Below are 17,563 nucleotides of genomic sequence, written 5' to 3' on the forward strand. Positions count from 1 at the left end.
CTTGGGAAATAAACTCTACAGAGACCTCCTTAGCATGAGCATTGCTGAGTGTTGTGCAGTAATTTAGTATGCTTGGGCAAGCCCAATGTGTGCCTTTGGACAAACAACCTCCTCCAAATCACATGCTGTCTCCTACTTGAGTACTGCTTGAACTGCAAAGAGAATCTGGATGTCAGTAGCAAGAACAGACCACTGGTGTGCAAAACCTGCCCTGAATGGCACTTAGGGCACAAGTCATGAAAGTGCTCCATCTTTGCCTTGGTGATGCATGTTATCCATATGACACACTGCTGGTTGTTACATATGCACATCCTAGGAGACCGCCAGAAACACAGCTGTAGGTATTCCAAAGGGCACGTGGATCAGAAACTGCTCCCTTTCCTCCAGAGTATAATCTTGATTTATAGATCCTCCAGAGAATGGCCACACCCTCGAGAGGAGACCTCCTCTGAGAACTCTGCCTCCTTTTGAAGTGGAGGGAAGTCTTTGGCTTTGACAGTATTTCTTACATATACTGAGAGTGAGATTTTTCAAAAGTGCTCCACATTGGCTTAACTCTGCTTCCATTGAAAGCAATGGTGACCACCCTGTCATTTACCTCAGTGCGAGCAGAGCTGGGCCAAAGTTTGAGAGCACTTGAAAATTCTCCCCATAACTTTTCTTTCCTTGAATCAGTTATGTTATACAAATGCGTGTGTGTATGGGCAAGTTTTTCCTTGCTTGAGTTCCATATACCTGCCTTTATTTCTTCTCTGAAGTTGGCAAGCCTCATTGAAGTTTAGACTAGCTAAGGAAATGTAGAATTATCACTGAACTCAATGGGAGTCTTATTAGTGGACTGTATAATTTAGCATTGTGGCGCAGGAGGGGATTCTGCATGGGAGCTACTGTGCATGTATAAATCAGAGCCTCCCAAAAGGAATCTAACTTTTGTCACTTAAAACCTTAAAGGATTTGAACATTGGTTTGTGGAAGCAGGACTGTCAGTGTCAGTAATTCACTGTGCCATATCCCAAGCAAGCAAAAGCATTATATCCTGCCACAGACTTTTAAACCACACCTCCTCCAATGACATATACTTACACATTTATGATTGGGTGTGGCTCTTTTTTTATTAAAATGACACATTAATCCCCATCAGAGACTAGCTACTTCAATGAAAAGTGCTTGCATGCAATTCTTAAGTGATTACAAGTGACAAACATAACTGCGCCCAAAAATGCTATAAAGATTTATTTTTACAGTATAGCACTATTGATTTTTGGGGAAAAATCTGTTTAATTCTCTGCACAGTGGTCCCATTTAAGTTAATGTTGGTTCTAGATGTATTGCCAAACCTAGGCGTTCTCCCCATTTTTAAGAGGAGCTTTGTGATCTAGCCTGACCTCCTTACTCTAAGTCTCGCTTGAACATCTAAGTGGACCCACTGAATACATAGATTGGCTTTTAAAAAAGATGATCACCTGTTATTTCTGTTCTGTCTCTAACAATAATGTATTGCCAAGTATTTTGGCAGTGTCCTCAGTTGGTGCCAGCAGGAATGAGAACTGTGCTTTATAAATTAAGGACCCAATTCTCAAAAAGCTATGTTAAAAGAAATTTAAAGTTGCCACATCAAGCACTGAAATCAGGAAATGCTAGCATTAAGGTTACCCATGCATCCATAATGCGTCCCCCTTGTGCATATGCTTTCCAATACAGGCTTTAATTACGTGATCACATACTACTTTCTCCACAGGAACGTGCGGAGAATGGGGTGGAGTGAGCTCACTGAATGGACAGCTATTCAATATCCTTTTATGCTTTTCATTCACTGTGGTCCAGGCCTTATTTACTGCATGCCATTCAAATCCTGCATGGAGTAAGGACTATTATTTCCTTCTGGCCATTACGACAATGAAGAGTGTCATAGCATCTGATTCTTCACAAACATTAATGAATTATCTTCACAACACCGCTGCAAGGGGGCTGAGTATTATCCCCATTCTATAGGTGAGAAACAGAAGCGTGGAGGTATTTAGGCCAAAAGTGACACACATGGCCACTAATTTCAAGAGCTTCAATGAGTGGGACTCTTGTGATCATCTAGTCTGGCCTCCTGTATAACACAGGCCAGAGATCTTCATTTGCAGTGGTGAGCAGAGCTACATGAAATCTTTTTCTGAAAGTTTAGTTATAAAAAAAAGCAGTTTCTGTCAACACAAAACTGAATTTTCCACAAATTTGTGAAATTATTGTGGCCCCAATTTTTTAGGGCTTTTGATGTGTATTCACCAGATGGTTGGAGGATGTTCTCTCCCCTTTTCCTCTCCATCATTAGCCCAATGCTTAGGGCATTCCTCTGGCATGTGGGAGAATGGATTCAATTTTTCCCTTTACCTGGTGAGGAGGAGAGATGAACTTTAATTTCCCACATTACAGACTAGTACCTGGGTCAGCTCTGGGTATTCTGCTGTTGGGCTTCTCTCTCTCTCTCTCTCATGTTGAATCCGTTCTACTCTTTATAAGTAAACCAGACCACAAAAGAAAAGGAGGACTTGTGGCACCTTAGAGAGTATCACATTTATTTGAGAATAAGCTTTTGTGAGCTACAGCTCACTTCATCGGATGCATGTAGTGTAGTAGACCAGGCACGCTCATGTGCTCGGTGAATGCCTTAATCACCAGGCTAAAGTTCTCACTCTTTCTTTGGTATTACGAATAACTGTGTATTGACACTCAGCATGACCTCTTCCACCATCTCCTTGTCCAGCCATTTTGTGACTCTAATCCTTTAAAAATATGAAAACAAAATGTTTTGGGTTTGACATGTATTTTTAGCCCCAAATGGATTTTTTTCAATTTCAGTTGCTGAAACTTTTCTTAATTTTCAGGTTCAGTTCCACCTGTTGCTGATTTTTTGTTCCCAGAATTGTTACCAAACTAACCGTTATCTGCAGAGCTCTAGTTGTGAATACGCAGCATTTCTGAAAGTGAGACATCGGGTATCTCAATGCCCTGGGCACCCAGAGAATGAGGAACATACAAGCAGTGAACCATACTCAATTGCTTACCATCTCGTAAGGGGTACCAACCCTCGACTTCATTCACTGCGTGTCTTCCAGTCTCTGCTGTACATGAAGCAGGGGTCCTAAGACAACAGCAAAAGACCCCTCGTGACTCTCCTGCGATCCAATTTGAAGTCCCTGTTCCAAACACTGGAAATTCTTGTGATGTGTCTAGGTTTTTTCTGTTTTGGTGTAGGCAGCCATGCATCGTTACAATGGAGTCTCAGAAAAAAAATCAACACCAAAGAAATCTACTTGGAATTAATTCTGAACACTTTTCATTGCCAGTAATTGGTAACAAGCCTCTATCCAGGAATCAATGAGAACAAGTTTCTCTTATTTGCTTCCCTCTTTCATGATCTGAATGCATAGGCCACCCAAATTGCTTGAACAGAGCATTGATCAGAGCTAAATTTGGACTGCCTGCTTTTTCAAAGGTGTCCCCAGTTTAAGCATCTAATTTCTTTACTAGGAATCTCAGCCCTTCGTAAAAAACCTGCAAAAGTATACCATGACCTACATTTCTATTTTAAACACTACTGATTTTTCTGACTTGTCCATTCCTTTAAAAGAGACTGTTAGAGACAGACATCTCTTGTATATAACACTCTATGTGTATGTAGACAGCTGGCTAAAAGAATATGCTATCTACAGACACACAGGGCTAGAGTCACAAAAAATAGCTGGGGGTAATGCTGAGTCTAGCCACGCCCAAATGTAGGCACCAAGAACAATCACTGGGATTCACACAGCCTGAGCCTGGCAGCTTGGCTCCTGGTACAATGAATGCAGAAAGCTGGGGGACTCAGAATGGGATTCATAGAAGCCAGCATACTGAACAGCTCCTTGCCTAAAGTAGCCAATGCGATATGCCAAGTCGAGGGGTACGGTAACTCCACCCCCTTCTGAAAGAGGTGCCTAAATCCAGGCTGCAGGGAGCCTCCTCCCTCTGCTTGGGATTGTCAGATACAAACCCGCTCTCTCGAGATCAGGTGACTGAGCTGTCTCTGCACTTTGGGTAAATAATGAAAGAATCATTGGCCAGAGTAAGCAACCACAAGACTGGCTCTCTAGCCTGGTGGCTAGAGCCCACACCTGGGAGGTGGGAGACCCAGATGCAAGTCCCTCGGCTCTCATTACTTCTTTTTAAAATTATTTATTTCACAATGGAACAGCTTAGATATGAGACTGAGGGGGCCCCACATCAGCATAGCCCTTAGCCCAAGTGGTGAAGCACTCACTGGACAGAGGGCAGGTCCATGTTCAAATCCAATCTCCCTCAGTGTGGAGGGGGGGACTCAAACTTGGGGGTTTCCCACATCCCAGCTGAGTGTCCTAATGGCTGGGCTAAGAGACAACTCCTCCTGCCCTGGCCATTCTGTGTAAGCTTCTCTAGAGGAGGACCTTAGCCAGTGGGCAAGCTCTGATCCTACCTACTGGATTAGACCCCATAGGCAAGTTATGTGGAAGAATACCTGTCTTTCTTCAGTTAATGTATTACTTTGGAGCTTATCTGGATGCCTGGCTCGGGGCTGCAGTGCACATGGGCAGAGGCAGAAACACAGGCAACCAGGGACCATTTATTGCAAACATTTAGGCACCAAGCAAATTTAGGTGGCAGGTGAGTGGGCGCATTGTGAATCCCAGAGGGGCCTGATTCTGGGATTTAGGTGCCTAATTGCCACAGGTCCTTTTGTGAATCTAGCCCATAGGGTGTGGTGTTCATAAATCAATAGGTTCAATACAGTTGTTGTTGTCGGTCCCAGGGTATTAGAGACAAGGCGGGTGAGGTAATATCTTTAATTGGACTGACTGGGGAGAGACGAGCTACACAGAACTGAAGGCCTCTGTGTAGATGCAAGGAAGAGCTCTGTGTGACTCAAAAGCTTGTCTCTCACCAACAGAAGTCAGTCCAATAAAATGTTACCTCACCCACCTTATTTCTCTAAAGTTGTTTTTGTTGGTTGGTTTTCACTGCAACTGGCATCTGGTGTGAAACTTTTAACACCAGTGCTTTACCAACTTTATCTGGAGCAGTGGACCAGCTAACTCAGCAGTACGGGGTGAGGGGGAAGCTTTCAGTCAGCAAGAGTGCTTGAAGTTTTAATCCTGAGGTTTTTCGAGAGGAATGGTTACACTGAGCACATGGAGTTAAATCCTGACCCTTCACTACATATGCATAAGTGTCTGTAGAATTGGAGTCTTAACATGCTCTTGGAACTCCTGAAATCTTTGGAGTCCAGCCAGGCCTTAAGATTGATTTCAGCCTGGCAGTCATCAGCAGTGCTCTGAGACAAGAGAGAATCTGCTAGCTTCCTTTCCATTAGGAGGAGTGTGATGATGCACTCCATATGCTTTATGGAAATATGCTTATGAATATGACATAACTGGAATATGCTTTATGCTAAATACCCCTTGTATGGTGACATTAGAAAGCTTGTGATCTACTAAGTGTGTTCATCCTATTTATTTGCATGTATTATTCGATATCTGGAGTTAGGAGAATAAGATATAAATTTGTATCACTGATGTAAACATATTAAGTGGAGGCCATTAAGGGTGCTCCAGAAACAATCAGTTGTAAATGGCCTTAGTTATTTGAAAGCCTTCCTGTGTATGTGTAGGCCAGCCCATTGGGAATGGAGACTAGGGGTCTTACAGTGACAAGTGATCATGTTACCTGATAATGAAATCCATCTTAAATCTGGTACTTTTCCATTTAGAAGGACGGGTGAGGACCCAGAGAGACAAAAGATTCCTGCCTTCTGCCAAAACTATAAAAGGGGGTGGAGTAGGACAAAAGGTGCTGCCAGTCATGAGAAAACTCCTGCTTACCACCTGAGATGTCTGCTGAATCTAACAAAGATTGTACCAGGGGAAAGGATTGGGCCCAGACTAGGAAGGAGACTAGTCTGTGAAAGAAGCTTATTGGAACATCTTTGAGGGTGAGATTACCTGTAATCAGTTTCTTAATGTATTAGGCTTAGACTTGCATGTTTTTGCTTCATTTTGCTTGGTGACTTACTTTGTTTTGTCTGTTATTACTTGAAACCGCTTCAATCCTACTTTTTATACTTAATACAATCACTTTTGTTTAGTTAGGGGGGAGGGATAGCTCAGTGGTTTGAGCATTAGCCTGCTAAACCCAGGGTTATGAGCTCAATCCTTGAGGGGGCCATTTAGGGATCCGGGGCAAAAATTGGGGATTGGTCCTGCTTTGAGCAGGGGGTTGGGCTAGATGATCTCCTGAGGTCCCTTCCAACCCTGCTATTCCATGATAATAAACCCAGAGTAAGTGACTAATACCAGGTGAGCAAACAGCTGGGCATATCTCTCTATCAGTGTTATAGAGGGTGGAGAATTTGAGTTTATCCTGTGTATGCTTTATACAGAGTAAAACAAATGTATTTGGGGTTTGGATCCCATTGGGAACTGGGTGTCCAGGTGCTGGAGAGGTGACCTGCTGAGCTGTTTTTGGTTAAAGTCTGCAGATTTGGGTGCGTGGTCCAGACCCTGAGTCTGTGTTGCAGCAGGCTAGCATGTCTGGCTCAACAAGACAGGGTTCTGGAGTCCCCAGCTGGCAGGGAAAATGGGCTCAGAGGTAATTTCAGCACATCAGGTGACAGTCCCAAGGGGATCTCTGTGACCGAACCCATCACAAGAAGTTAGAGAAGAGCACACAGTTCCCTCTTCAAAGGGCTGGATGCTATACCCCATGATCCTTGTTAACAAGACATGACTGTGTAATAATACAGAAATCCCTAGCTGTTATCTTGTGCTTTTCACCAGAAGATACAAAAGTGCTCTACAAAAGAGGTTGGTATCACTGTCCCCATCTTATAGAGGGAATAAGCTCAGGCATGGGGAGTGACTTGCCAAAGGTCACATAGCAGGCCATTGGTAGAGTTGGGAATTAAAAAGGAGGTGCCCATAAATATGACTGTAGCATTGATTTCCTGTGTCTTGTAGGACCAGTAAATCTTGCTGTTGTGCCCTGCAACTGGCTTCCTTTGTTCAGAGCTAGTATAAAGAGCTCTTTGCACAATCAATAACCACATGCTAAGCACCCCTTGCACCGTTATGATATACCAATATGTAAATAGTGTCTAGAAGCACTTTAGATTTGCTCATGTAAACTTGGCAGGGGGTTGAGGATCTGGAATGTCTTAGGAATTGTAGCCAATGGCAAAGCTGACTAAACAAAGACAGATCATTGAAAGTAACACATTTCTGGAGAGCAAAATGAATGACTTAGAGCTTTCAGAAAACACTTCTGTCTTGACAATTCGGAAATGGCATTGAAGGGGACATTATTATTCATACATTTGATAGAGGTGTGATCTTCTCTCATGGACCAATGATCTTTACAGCATGAAAGGTGAACTTGTGTTCAGCCAATACACAGGTTGGCACAGGAGCAAATCGCTCTGGCATTGTTTCTTTTTGGACATATGCTATATTACATTTTTATGTATTTGAATAAGGGTTAAAATTTTTCAAGTTAGGTGCTGACTAAATAATCCCATAGTTATGCTAAGGTAGGCTGTCAGGTCATTTAGGCCCTAAATTTATGTTTTGAAATAAAAACCCAACATATATAAATTTAATATGAACACAGAAATATTCTTATGAAGTTGCAAATCATTGCAATGAATAGTTCCCCTGCAGTGTTGTATATCCAAATAGAATACTGAGTATAGCGTGTGAGAGCCAGAAAGTTAAACTGACTTGTCTAATGTCACTGACCTACATGAGGTGAGGGAAACCGAGAAATGGTTAAATGAATGTATCTGTTTAGTTAATCTAAGGTTGTCAATAACTAGACCAGTACCAGCCAGGCAGTTGCTTCCCGTGATTAGGTATGAAGGCATGGCTCTGGGCACACTACTGTGCACAGCCAACTCATAAGACAGCTGACTTCACAATTTTATCTTGAAGCAGCATCAAATGCCGACTAAAGTCAAGACACCTCTTTTCTGAAATAGTTGCGTGTCTCAGTATATCAGGCATGACTTTTCTAAGGAACTGCAGCAACAGGTGGTGTGGGACTAGATCTTGGATCAATGGTTCACTTCTTGGCAGATAGACAGCTCAGATCTGCATCTCCTAGTCTCTCTGGGTCAGCTCTGGCATGCCCCTCATATGGCTGTTCTGAACTGAAAGAGCCGCCTTTGTTACAACAGGATTCGTTGTGGTCATGGGCAGTTTAACTTACGTCCTTACTGTTTGGGCTTCTGGAGCTCCCCACCCTCCCCCTATGGCGCTCAAGAAGAAGCAGCATGCCATATGGTTCTGGACTGCCCTCTTTACCACCTTGATGGTGGATGGATGCGCTTGACCTCTGGGGGATGCTTCCATGATAATTTTCAGAGTAGCAGCCATGTTAGTCTGTATTTGCAAAAAGAAAAGGAGTACTTGTGGCACCTTAGAGACTAACAAATTTATTTGAGCATAAGCTTTCGTGAGCTCACGAAAGCTTATGCTCAAATAAATTTGTTAGTCTCTAAGGTGCCACAAGTACTCCTTTTCTTTCCGTGATAATGACTATATCACTTACCCAGCATCTATCACTCTTTCTGCCATCCAAAGCCAGACACCAGAAGACTAGCTAGAGTTAGTCGAATAACTTACTTGATGCATTTAACAATGTCTTTTTCAAATTAACTATTTGACAATCCCCCATCATTATTCATGCTGCTTCTTATTGTGTTAATTACAGTGGCGTCTAGAGGATCAAACTAAAGTCAGGGTCCTTTGTACTAAATGTTGGACAAATACATAGTCCTCCCTTGACAAGCTTACAATCTAAATAGAGCAAAGGATGGGGAAGATAACAAGCAGTGGAAGCACTTGTTCAGGGTCACACTGCCAGAGCAGGGAATAGAGACAGGTCTCCATGGGGCCAGGCCTCCATGGGGCCAGGCCAGCAAACTCACCCCTGTAACATACCAAACTGGACACATATATTTGCAAGTTATTTTGCAATGTAATATTAACAGTTCACCCAGCTGCATTGGGAACAAAGGTAAGGACATCTTTGTTAACTTGTCCTTTTCAATTTTATTTTTCTTTACATTGCCCACTCACATCCACAGCCATGTGACCAAGAGCCTAAGAGTTTAATGTATGGGTCTGGATACTGGTGCTTATGCGTATATGGAATCCTCTCTAAACCAATGGGACTCTGCACAGGCACAAGGATCTACAAGCATTGATCCAATTGTGGGATCTCGCTAAAAGACAAGAATGAGATTAAATGGTTGGCTCTTTTTTTCAGTATGGCAAAAGGTTAACAGCTGAGTGCATCAAAAGCCTGTATTAGATGCAGTGTGGTTTAAAATATATATTAACTGTCTGGTAAGGAAGGGGGTAAGAAATAAGATAGCAAAATAATCAGATGAGACTAAGCTTAGTCATGTAGAGAGACTGAAGAACTTTACAGGGACTTAACAAAGGTAGGTGAATGGGCAACACAACAAAATATAGGAGTACTTGTGCCACCTTAGAGACGAACACATTTATTTATTTGTTATTTATTTATTTAATAAATGTGTTCGTCTCTAAGGTGCCACAAGTCCTCCTGTTCTTTTTGCTGATAGAGACTAGCTCGGCTGCTACTCTGAAACAACAAAATATGAAGTTCTGTGTTGATAAATGCAAAGTAGTGCATGTTGGAAGGAAACATTTGAACTACTTATTTACCTTAAATAAACTGTCTACCCAGGAAAGGGACCTGGGCATCATCATGGACAACTTAGTGAAGACCTCTGCTCACTGAACCACTATAGTCAAAGGAAAAAAAGAAATAGGATGATAAATGATATAGAGAAGGTATATCAGGAGCATTATGTCAGATAACACAAGGGGACATTCAATTAAACTGAAAGGTGGACATTTCAAAATCCATAAAAACAAAGACTTTTTCACAACACACTATTTTCCCGCTGAACTCTTTGCCACAGGCTTCCACTGACCTCATGAAATTAGCAAGAATCAAAGGACAGAATATTTGGATGGATAACCATATCCAGAGTTAAAATTAACAACAAAAAGGGTATGGGAAGAGAGAACCTCATGTTTAAGGGTTGAAACCAATATCTAATTGAAATTAGGATGAGATCTTTATGGGGATGCGTGTGAATTATCCCACATCTGCCTATTGCATGATTTCTTGCAGCTTTCTCTGAAGCATCTGGTGCTGCTGTTGGAGACAGTCCTGGACCAGGTGGATATTAGGTCTGTTACATTATGGCAGTTCCTATGACTGGTGCCACAGAGCTGGGCTTTGCTCTTTGATACACTTAAGCCTTTTGCATCATCCTGACTAAAGTGTCAGACAAGTTCATGTATAAACAGATCACTAAATTTATCCTGTATTGAGCCCAAGGACTTTAGAACAAAGCATTTCAATCCTTGGGTGACTAAACTGCATGCCATAGGCAAAGAATTGGAGAAATCAAGGTGCCACCAATACCTAAGGCCCCTGCAACCCAAGGATGGCATAATTGTTTTCACGGGTAATTTAGTTTTTGTATATCTTATGGTATTTGTCATCTTGCAATTGCAGATAGTATATACATTTCAGTATTTGGAGTTTTTGAGAATTCAATAAATTATGAGATGTAATGATTTCAGTTTAAGAAATTTTGAAGTAAGATTGCTATTCTGTCTACACTGTGATTGCAGAATGGATCATAATGGGAATATGTTATCATTCTTCTGTTTCTTTTGGCATGCTATTAAAAAACAAAATCCTCTGCATTCTTGTTTAATGAGAAACTTCGGGAAAACTTCTTTATTATTGAGTAGTATGATTGCAGTTGAATTTAAGGCAAAATACATATGAATGGAATGCGTGTAATATATATGTAAAAACAACCTAAGATATGTGCACTGGAAAACTAGAGTACATTCTGTGTAGATCTATATTTTATGGGGCACTGAAGGCAACACCTAAATTTAAGGATGCCACACGTTTATAAACCCTGGGTTCAGTTGTTTATAACTTTGTTAAATTTTACCTGTTCTGCCTGAAATCTTCCCTAGTCTCTGCCTCTGGTTTCAGCAACAACAGTTCAGCTGTTTTGAGAATGAAGTTAGGAACCAATAAGTGACTGCAATGTTAACCCCTTTTTCCAACCAGTTTTCTAAAGAGTTGTAAGGTGTACATGTTGGAGTCCCCTTTGGAGTAGGGAATCAAAATTGGGAAAGGGGAAAGTCTTGAGGTCAGGTCTTTTTCCTGTCATCGTGAAAGTATACTCATTTTCTCATGTTAAGACAAACGAATCACCATTTCAACATGTTTAACAGAACTTGTTAGAGGTATGCTGCTAAAATATCTCAGCACTCCCTCTCCACTGAGCATGTTCCTGGTCCACCTAGACTCCTGAAGCTGCCATTCTTTAGATTTACATGTACTAATGGCTGCTTGTCCTGCATTTTTCCCAAGTCAAAGTGAACTGTAGCCTAAGGGAAGCTGCACTGGGCTGGGTGCCTGGTGTTTATGATTTGCTTATTCTAATGATCTGTCATGCACTCTACAACAATTTGTACTCAGTAGGGCCTCATAACTGGGTGAATAATTGGGTGGTTCCCCCCCTAAGTGAAAAGTGAATGATTTTCTTCTGGGAAGAAACAAATTTTTCAGTTAAAGAAAAGTCTCTGAATTTGAGTCAAATCTGGGGAAAAAATGGTTTTGGATGACTAATAAAGGAGAAACAAATTCTGAAAATTGAAACATTTTATTTTGCCATTTTCAATATAAAACATTTCAAGTTTTTCACGATAAAATGTTATGTAACTTTGCTATACTTAAAGGTAAAAACACATGAAAACAGAATAAATGTCTTATTGTGGGTTGAATGAAACATTTTATTTTCATTTTCCTCAACAAAATGAAAATAAAATATCAGTTTGATTTGACCCAAAACAACTTTTTTCTGGTCCGGTGGCTGAACACACCCGCTCCAGCCAAAAAATACAAACAAACCAATTATTCACACAGCTCTGCTCATAACCCCGACACAGGCAGGAGACGTGTATCAGTTTTTCTCTATCCCTTTGTACATTAGGAACAATGGAGAGGTGTCACCAGTAAGGCTAAGGGTAGGGGAAGCAGGGGAGATTGAAGATTGTTCCATTTGGAGGGATAGGAATAAGCTGCAAGACTTGCCCATGAACCGGGGAAGTGGGGAGCCTGAAAGACCCATGCATCCATTTCAGTTCAGGACTCTGGCTCTAATAAAAGCTGGATTGCCAGGGATTCCCACTTTCCTTCTTTAATCTGAGGATTCTAGCTGCAGAGAGTACTTTGCAGTAGATGATAATATAAGCAGGGGAGAGGGATAGCTCAGTGGTTTGAGCATTGGCCTGCTAAACTGAGAGTTGTGAGTTCAATCCTTGAGGGGGTCAATTTGGGGATTGGTTCTGCTTTGAGCAGGGGGTTGGACTAGATGACCTCTTGAGGTCCCTTCCAACCCTGATAGTCTGTGATTTCTCTGTAGCCCTCACAGTGCCAGAGATGAGACAAAGCACATATAGTTGGACTCCCTTCCCCCAGGCTTGCCTGGTCTTTGCCCTCTTCTTGCCTGAGATGTACATGGTCTCCATGAGACCTGAGGGAAGCAGGATGGCAGATAGGAGGCCTGTCTTCACAATGGACAATCTACTCACAGCAAACAGTTGAGGCAAATACTGTTCAGTGTGTCTAAGGGGAGTGGCAGAATCTGGCCCATAACTGGGAGCCAAAGAGGTCCTCTACAGCCCCCTAAGATAGGCAACAGAGCAACCTCACCAAAACAAATCCCATTCTCCTCATACAGAAGCACAAGCTGATGGCCATGCCTCTGACCCAAAACACTTGAATGAACCTTAGCCTTTATTTATAGTCTCTAGGTTCCACACCATTAGGTTTCATTGCCTCCTTTAGTCACACCTCTCCAGTCGGACTAGCTGAGCACATATGCTCTGTCACCCTGAAGGAAATGTGGGCCATCTGGGGATACACTAATGAAATGATGTAATTAGAAGGGTCGCTAGGCAGCCTGGCCATAAATCAGTACGTGTATGGCTCCTTGACTGTTCCCCGGCTACAAAAGAGCATGAAACTTTGGAGCTGTTTTAAGTCTGTTTGTTTTCAATGAAGTATTATTGATGCATGAAATTATTGAAGGATCTCAAGGGACTTCCATGGGAGAATGCTACTATTGTTCGGGCTAGCATTTATGGCAGGAGGAGGTAGAGGCTAATTATTGACCGATTAAACTTTATGGAGTACTGCAGAATGCCATCTGAGGGGTATTATGGAAGAAACACAAAACAAATCCATTTCTGGGACTGTGGCTTTTGTGAAAGAACTGAAGTTGAATGAGTTACTGTGGTTTTATTAAGGGCATGGAGTGCTTAATGAGAACTGGGTCATAAGACAAACCCAGTGGACTTCTAGTCTAGCAGTCAGCACCGGCGGGGGAGTCAGGGGAAAGTGGGGTATATGCACACAACATGTAATAGCACAAACACTTAGATTTTGAGCATTCACTTAGTTTTATAGTACTCTCTTGAGAGAGAGACACACACACATTTTTAGTCAAACATTTTTATAAATCAAACTTAAACTTGAAGTAAAAAAATCAAGATCAGAGTTGTTAGCATGAAAGTTTCAGATGTATTTTAGATTGATTAAACAGCAGAAACTATTTAATTATAGATTTCACCAAGCCAGGGCCCCATTCCACAAAACACTTGCAAACCTGCTTAAGTCCATCACTATTCAACAAAGCATTTAAGCATACACTTAGCTTTACTTGTGTTTACGTGCTGTGCTGACCAGGGAGGTTTGCTGAACCATGGCCTTAAACTGGCCTGGTGATTTATACCTCTCCTTTCTAACTAGGCTGTTTGCATCCATCTGGCTGTTTGCAATGGTAGGTTCACTTAACTGGTAACACAAGCAAAAAATATCAAGAAATTGCCTGCGATTGAATTTGATTGTTCGTTCTCAGATATGAATGGCTAGAGGCCTCAGAGCTGATTCTAAATGTAAACCAAATCCCTTCTTGTTTTTAAAGGTGGTTTAGCTAAGATGTGCCCTGAAGCTATATCTGGTCATTTGTTATCTATTTCAGTGAATGTCACAGAGAAGCACAGATTCATTTGGATCCTTTGCTTTCTTGTCTTTTGGAGGATTGCTTTTTCAACATATTGATCAAAGTATTAGTGCTGAAGGTGGATTTGCACAGGCCTGTATTTCATTAATTCAAATGCATAGTGTAATGCAATACAAACAGCAGTAATAACCATCCTTGCAGCTCTGTAGATGACATATTGTACCATCATGAAACATTATTCTTAAGCTGCCCACATGTAAATGAATCATTTATTTTCCAGAGCTCTCATTTTTTGTCCTTGTCCCTAACCTTAGCCACATTGGAGCAAACTCCATAAAGGAAAGTAAACTGTGGAACACAAATGGAATTGCTTGTACATCAAGTAAGATTAGAGGACTAGGTGGGTTAGAAAAAGGAAGGAATTGAAGGGCAAATGAGGGAGACACAAAGCAGAGAAAGGGATGGGTGTCTTCCCCACCCTCTGCAAATGAGTTTGAGGAAACCAGAGGGCAGTCTTCTACATAAACAGTCTATAACCAGTCCTTTATCTTCTTAGATGATCTTGAGTGGTTGGAATAAACTGGGGTCTGTTTTATTGTGACTGAGTCAGTCTCAGTTGATGTACACTAAAGACTGAAGTGCTTTAAGATCTGCTAACGAAAATATAAGAACCAGATATTTTAGTATTGGCATGTCTGCGTCGCTCTAATGAAGTCAATTAATGATGGTCCACTGCTTTACACCTGCTGAGGATCTGGCCTGATACAGTCACTGAGCGAAGGAAAGTAACTGAGCACTCATCTGCTCCTAGGGAGAGTTTACATTCCCATCCTTTATGCCATAATCCCCCCCTGCCCCCCACGCCCCCAAAAAAAAGAAAAGAAAAGAAAGAAAGATACTATAATATGTGTCACCAGATTGTACCTTAGGTTTGGGTGGGTGAGTTGGGCCTTACAACAATGAACACTTCTTCTCCTTTCAAGAAGGGGAAAGGCTGCTCACAGTCTAATCCGTCTGGGTACATACAACGCTGCCTGCAGTTTCACAGTTGCATTCACAAGGAATAGATCCTAGTCTGTCTTCTCCTAGTGAGGGATGGAGGATTAAGCTGTTTGGGGTTCTGTCCCTGTATCTAGGAGCAGCATCTGGAGTGGATGATCCAAGGGGCCTGGCTCTCTATTCAGCACAAAGAAGCTGCTTAATCCTTGTCTCTAGCAATGATTGTAGGGTTTTTTCAGGTTTTCAGTTTGTGAAAAGTTTTGAGATTTTTTTTTTTTGAGTGTTTGTCCTGATCTGGGAATGGGAAAAATTCTTGGCTGGGAAAATCTCACTGGATGGGAAAACCATTTCCCACGCAGAGTTAATAGCATGCTTGTGGTGAAGTGCTTTGCCGGTGAAGGGTGGGGCCAGTAAACTCAGCACCTTGCAGGATCTAGCCCTACAAGTAGTAATCATTAATAATGCATGGCACTTGACTTGAAAGGCAATATAATTAACATATCAATCTGACTCCTTGAGGCTATTACAATAGAGAGACATAGACGAAGAAATGTTCCAAGTTAGACCTCTTCAATTTATTTATGTTAATACCAGCAGAATTTTTCTAGCTCTATAAAAACGTACTGGGTATTAGAATATGGCTATTCCAGACAGTAATACCTTAAATCAAGGTCCTCGAAGGAACCATGTCATGCTACATTCAATAAAACAATAAGGAAGTGAATCTTTGTATTAATAAAAAGAATTCTTTGGTTGGTTTGGTAGGCTGCTCCTGTGCAAAAACTCAGGTTGAAAACAACAGTTCTCCCACAGTACCAGTTATAGGTACCTGACACCGTAAAGTATTAATGCAGCAACATGTGGCCAGTGATGAGCTGCCAAAATCTTAACAACCCCGGTTCCCTCCCCACCCCATGAAAGGGTCGTAGCCCGCCCCCGCCGGGACCCCTGCCCCATCCACCCCCCTCCCCTGACTGCCCCCAGAACGGGGCAGGAGGGTCTCGTGGGCCACTGTAGTGGGTGCCCACCGCGCCCCACCCCTAAGAGCCAGAGGGACCTGCCGGGGGGCGAGGTGGGGAGTCCCAGTGGTGCTTACCTGGGGTGGCTCCCAGGAAGCATCCGGCAGGTCCCTCTGGCTCCTAGGGGTCGTGTAGCATAGCTGGGGGGGAGCAGGGGGAGTGGCCGCTCCCCCCACTGATCACATCAAAAGTGGCACCTTAGGCGCCGACTCCCTGGGTGCTCCGCGGCTGGAGTACCCACGGGGAAAATTTGATGGGTGCAGAGCACCCACCGGCAGCTCCCCGCCCCGCGCCCGGCCCCAGCTCACCTCACCTCCGCTCCACCTCCTCCCCTGAACATGCCGCCCCGCTCTGCTTCTCCGCCCCCCCCGCCCCGGCTTCCCGCGAATCAGCTGTTCACGCGGGAAGCCTGGGAGGGCTGAGAGGCAGGCGGTTGCTTCGCGCTCAGGCCGAGGGTGGCGGAGGTGAGCTGGGGCGGGGAGCGGTTTCCCTGCCCCCCCCCGGGGTTACCTGCTGCAGCACGGGTGACCCTCCTCGTGCCCCCCCCCCCAGCTCACCTCCACCTCCCTGGGCCTGAGCCAGAAGCCGCTGCCCTCTTCTCAGCCCTTCCTGGCTTCCCGCGTGAACAGCTGATTTGCGGGAAGCTGGGGGGTGGAGAAACAGAGTGGGGCGGAGCGTAGACGCATAACTCAGGGACAGAGGCGAACTGGGAATGGGGATGGGGACAGGGACAGGGAGGGGAGCTGCCGGTGTGTGCTCTGCACCCACCAAATTTTCCCTGTGGGTGTTCCAGCCCCGGAGCACCCACGGAGTTGGTGCCTCAGGCTAATCCCTCACGGGACAACCAGTTCTAAAAGGGCTTCTAAATTTAACAACCGGTTCCAGCGAACCGGTGCGAACCGGCTCCAGCTCACCACTGCATATGGCTTCATCTTTTCAGCTGCAAAAGAAAATGTGGATTTTTAAGAGTGGAAATCCATTTGCAAATCAGCCAGCAACAGAGTCTCAGTCCCTAAACTCCAGTAAAATGGCCAAACCATCCACATTGTGTGTAAACCGATGACTTTGGCTCAGTGCCTGTGACATCATTTCCCATTAAATTGTTCGGAAGAAAATTATTCAGGAATTACAAGTCACTTTGGAAACTATACAAAAGTGTGAGTGTATTTTTTCATGGAAAATCAAAGATGCAAGGTATCCATTTAGTGCATATAATGATCTGAATTAAGACCTGGGATGAAATCTTGGCCCCATTGAAGTCAATCGCAAAACTCTCATTGATTTCAGTGCATCTGAGTTTTTTTTCTTTTTTTCTTCCTTACCCCCCTGCCAAGTCTCACGAATCCTTAAATACATGGAAATGCAGAGAAAATGACAGAACTGGAGCTTTTGC

This window comes from Lepidochelys kempii, chromosome 4 (genome assembly GCF_965140285.1).
Source record: "Lepidochelys kempii isolate rLepKem1 chromosome 4, rLepKem1.hap1, whole genome shotgun sequence".
In the NCBI taxonomy this organism is placed as follows: domain Eukaryota; kingdom Metazoa; phylum Chordata; order Testudines; family Cheloniidae; genus Lepidochelys; species Lepidochelys kempii.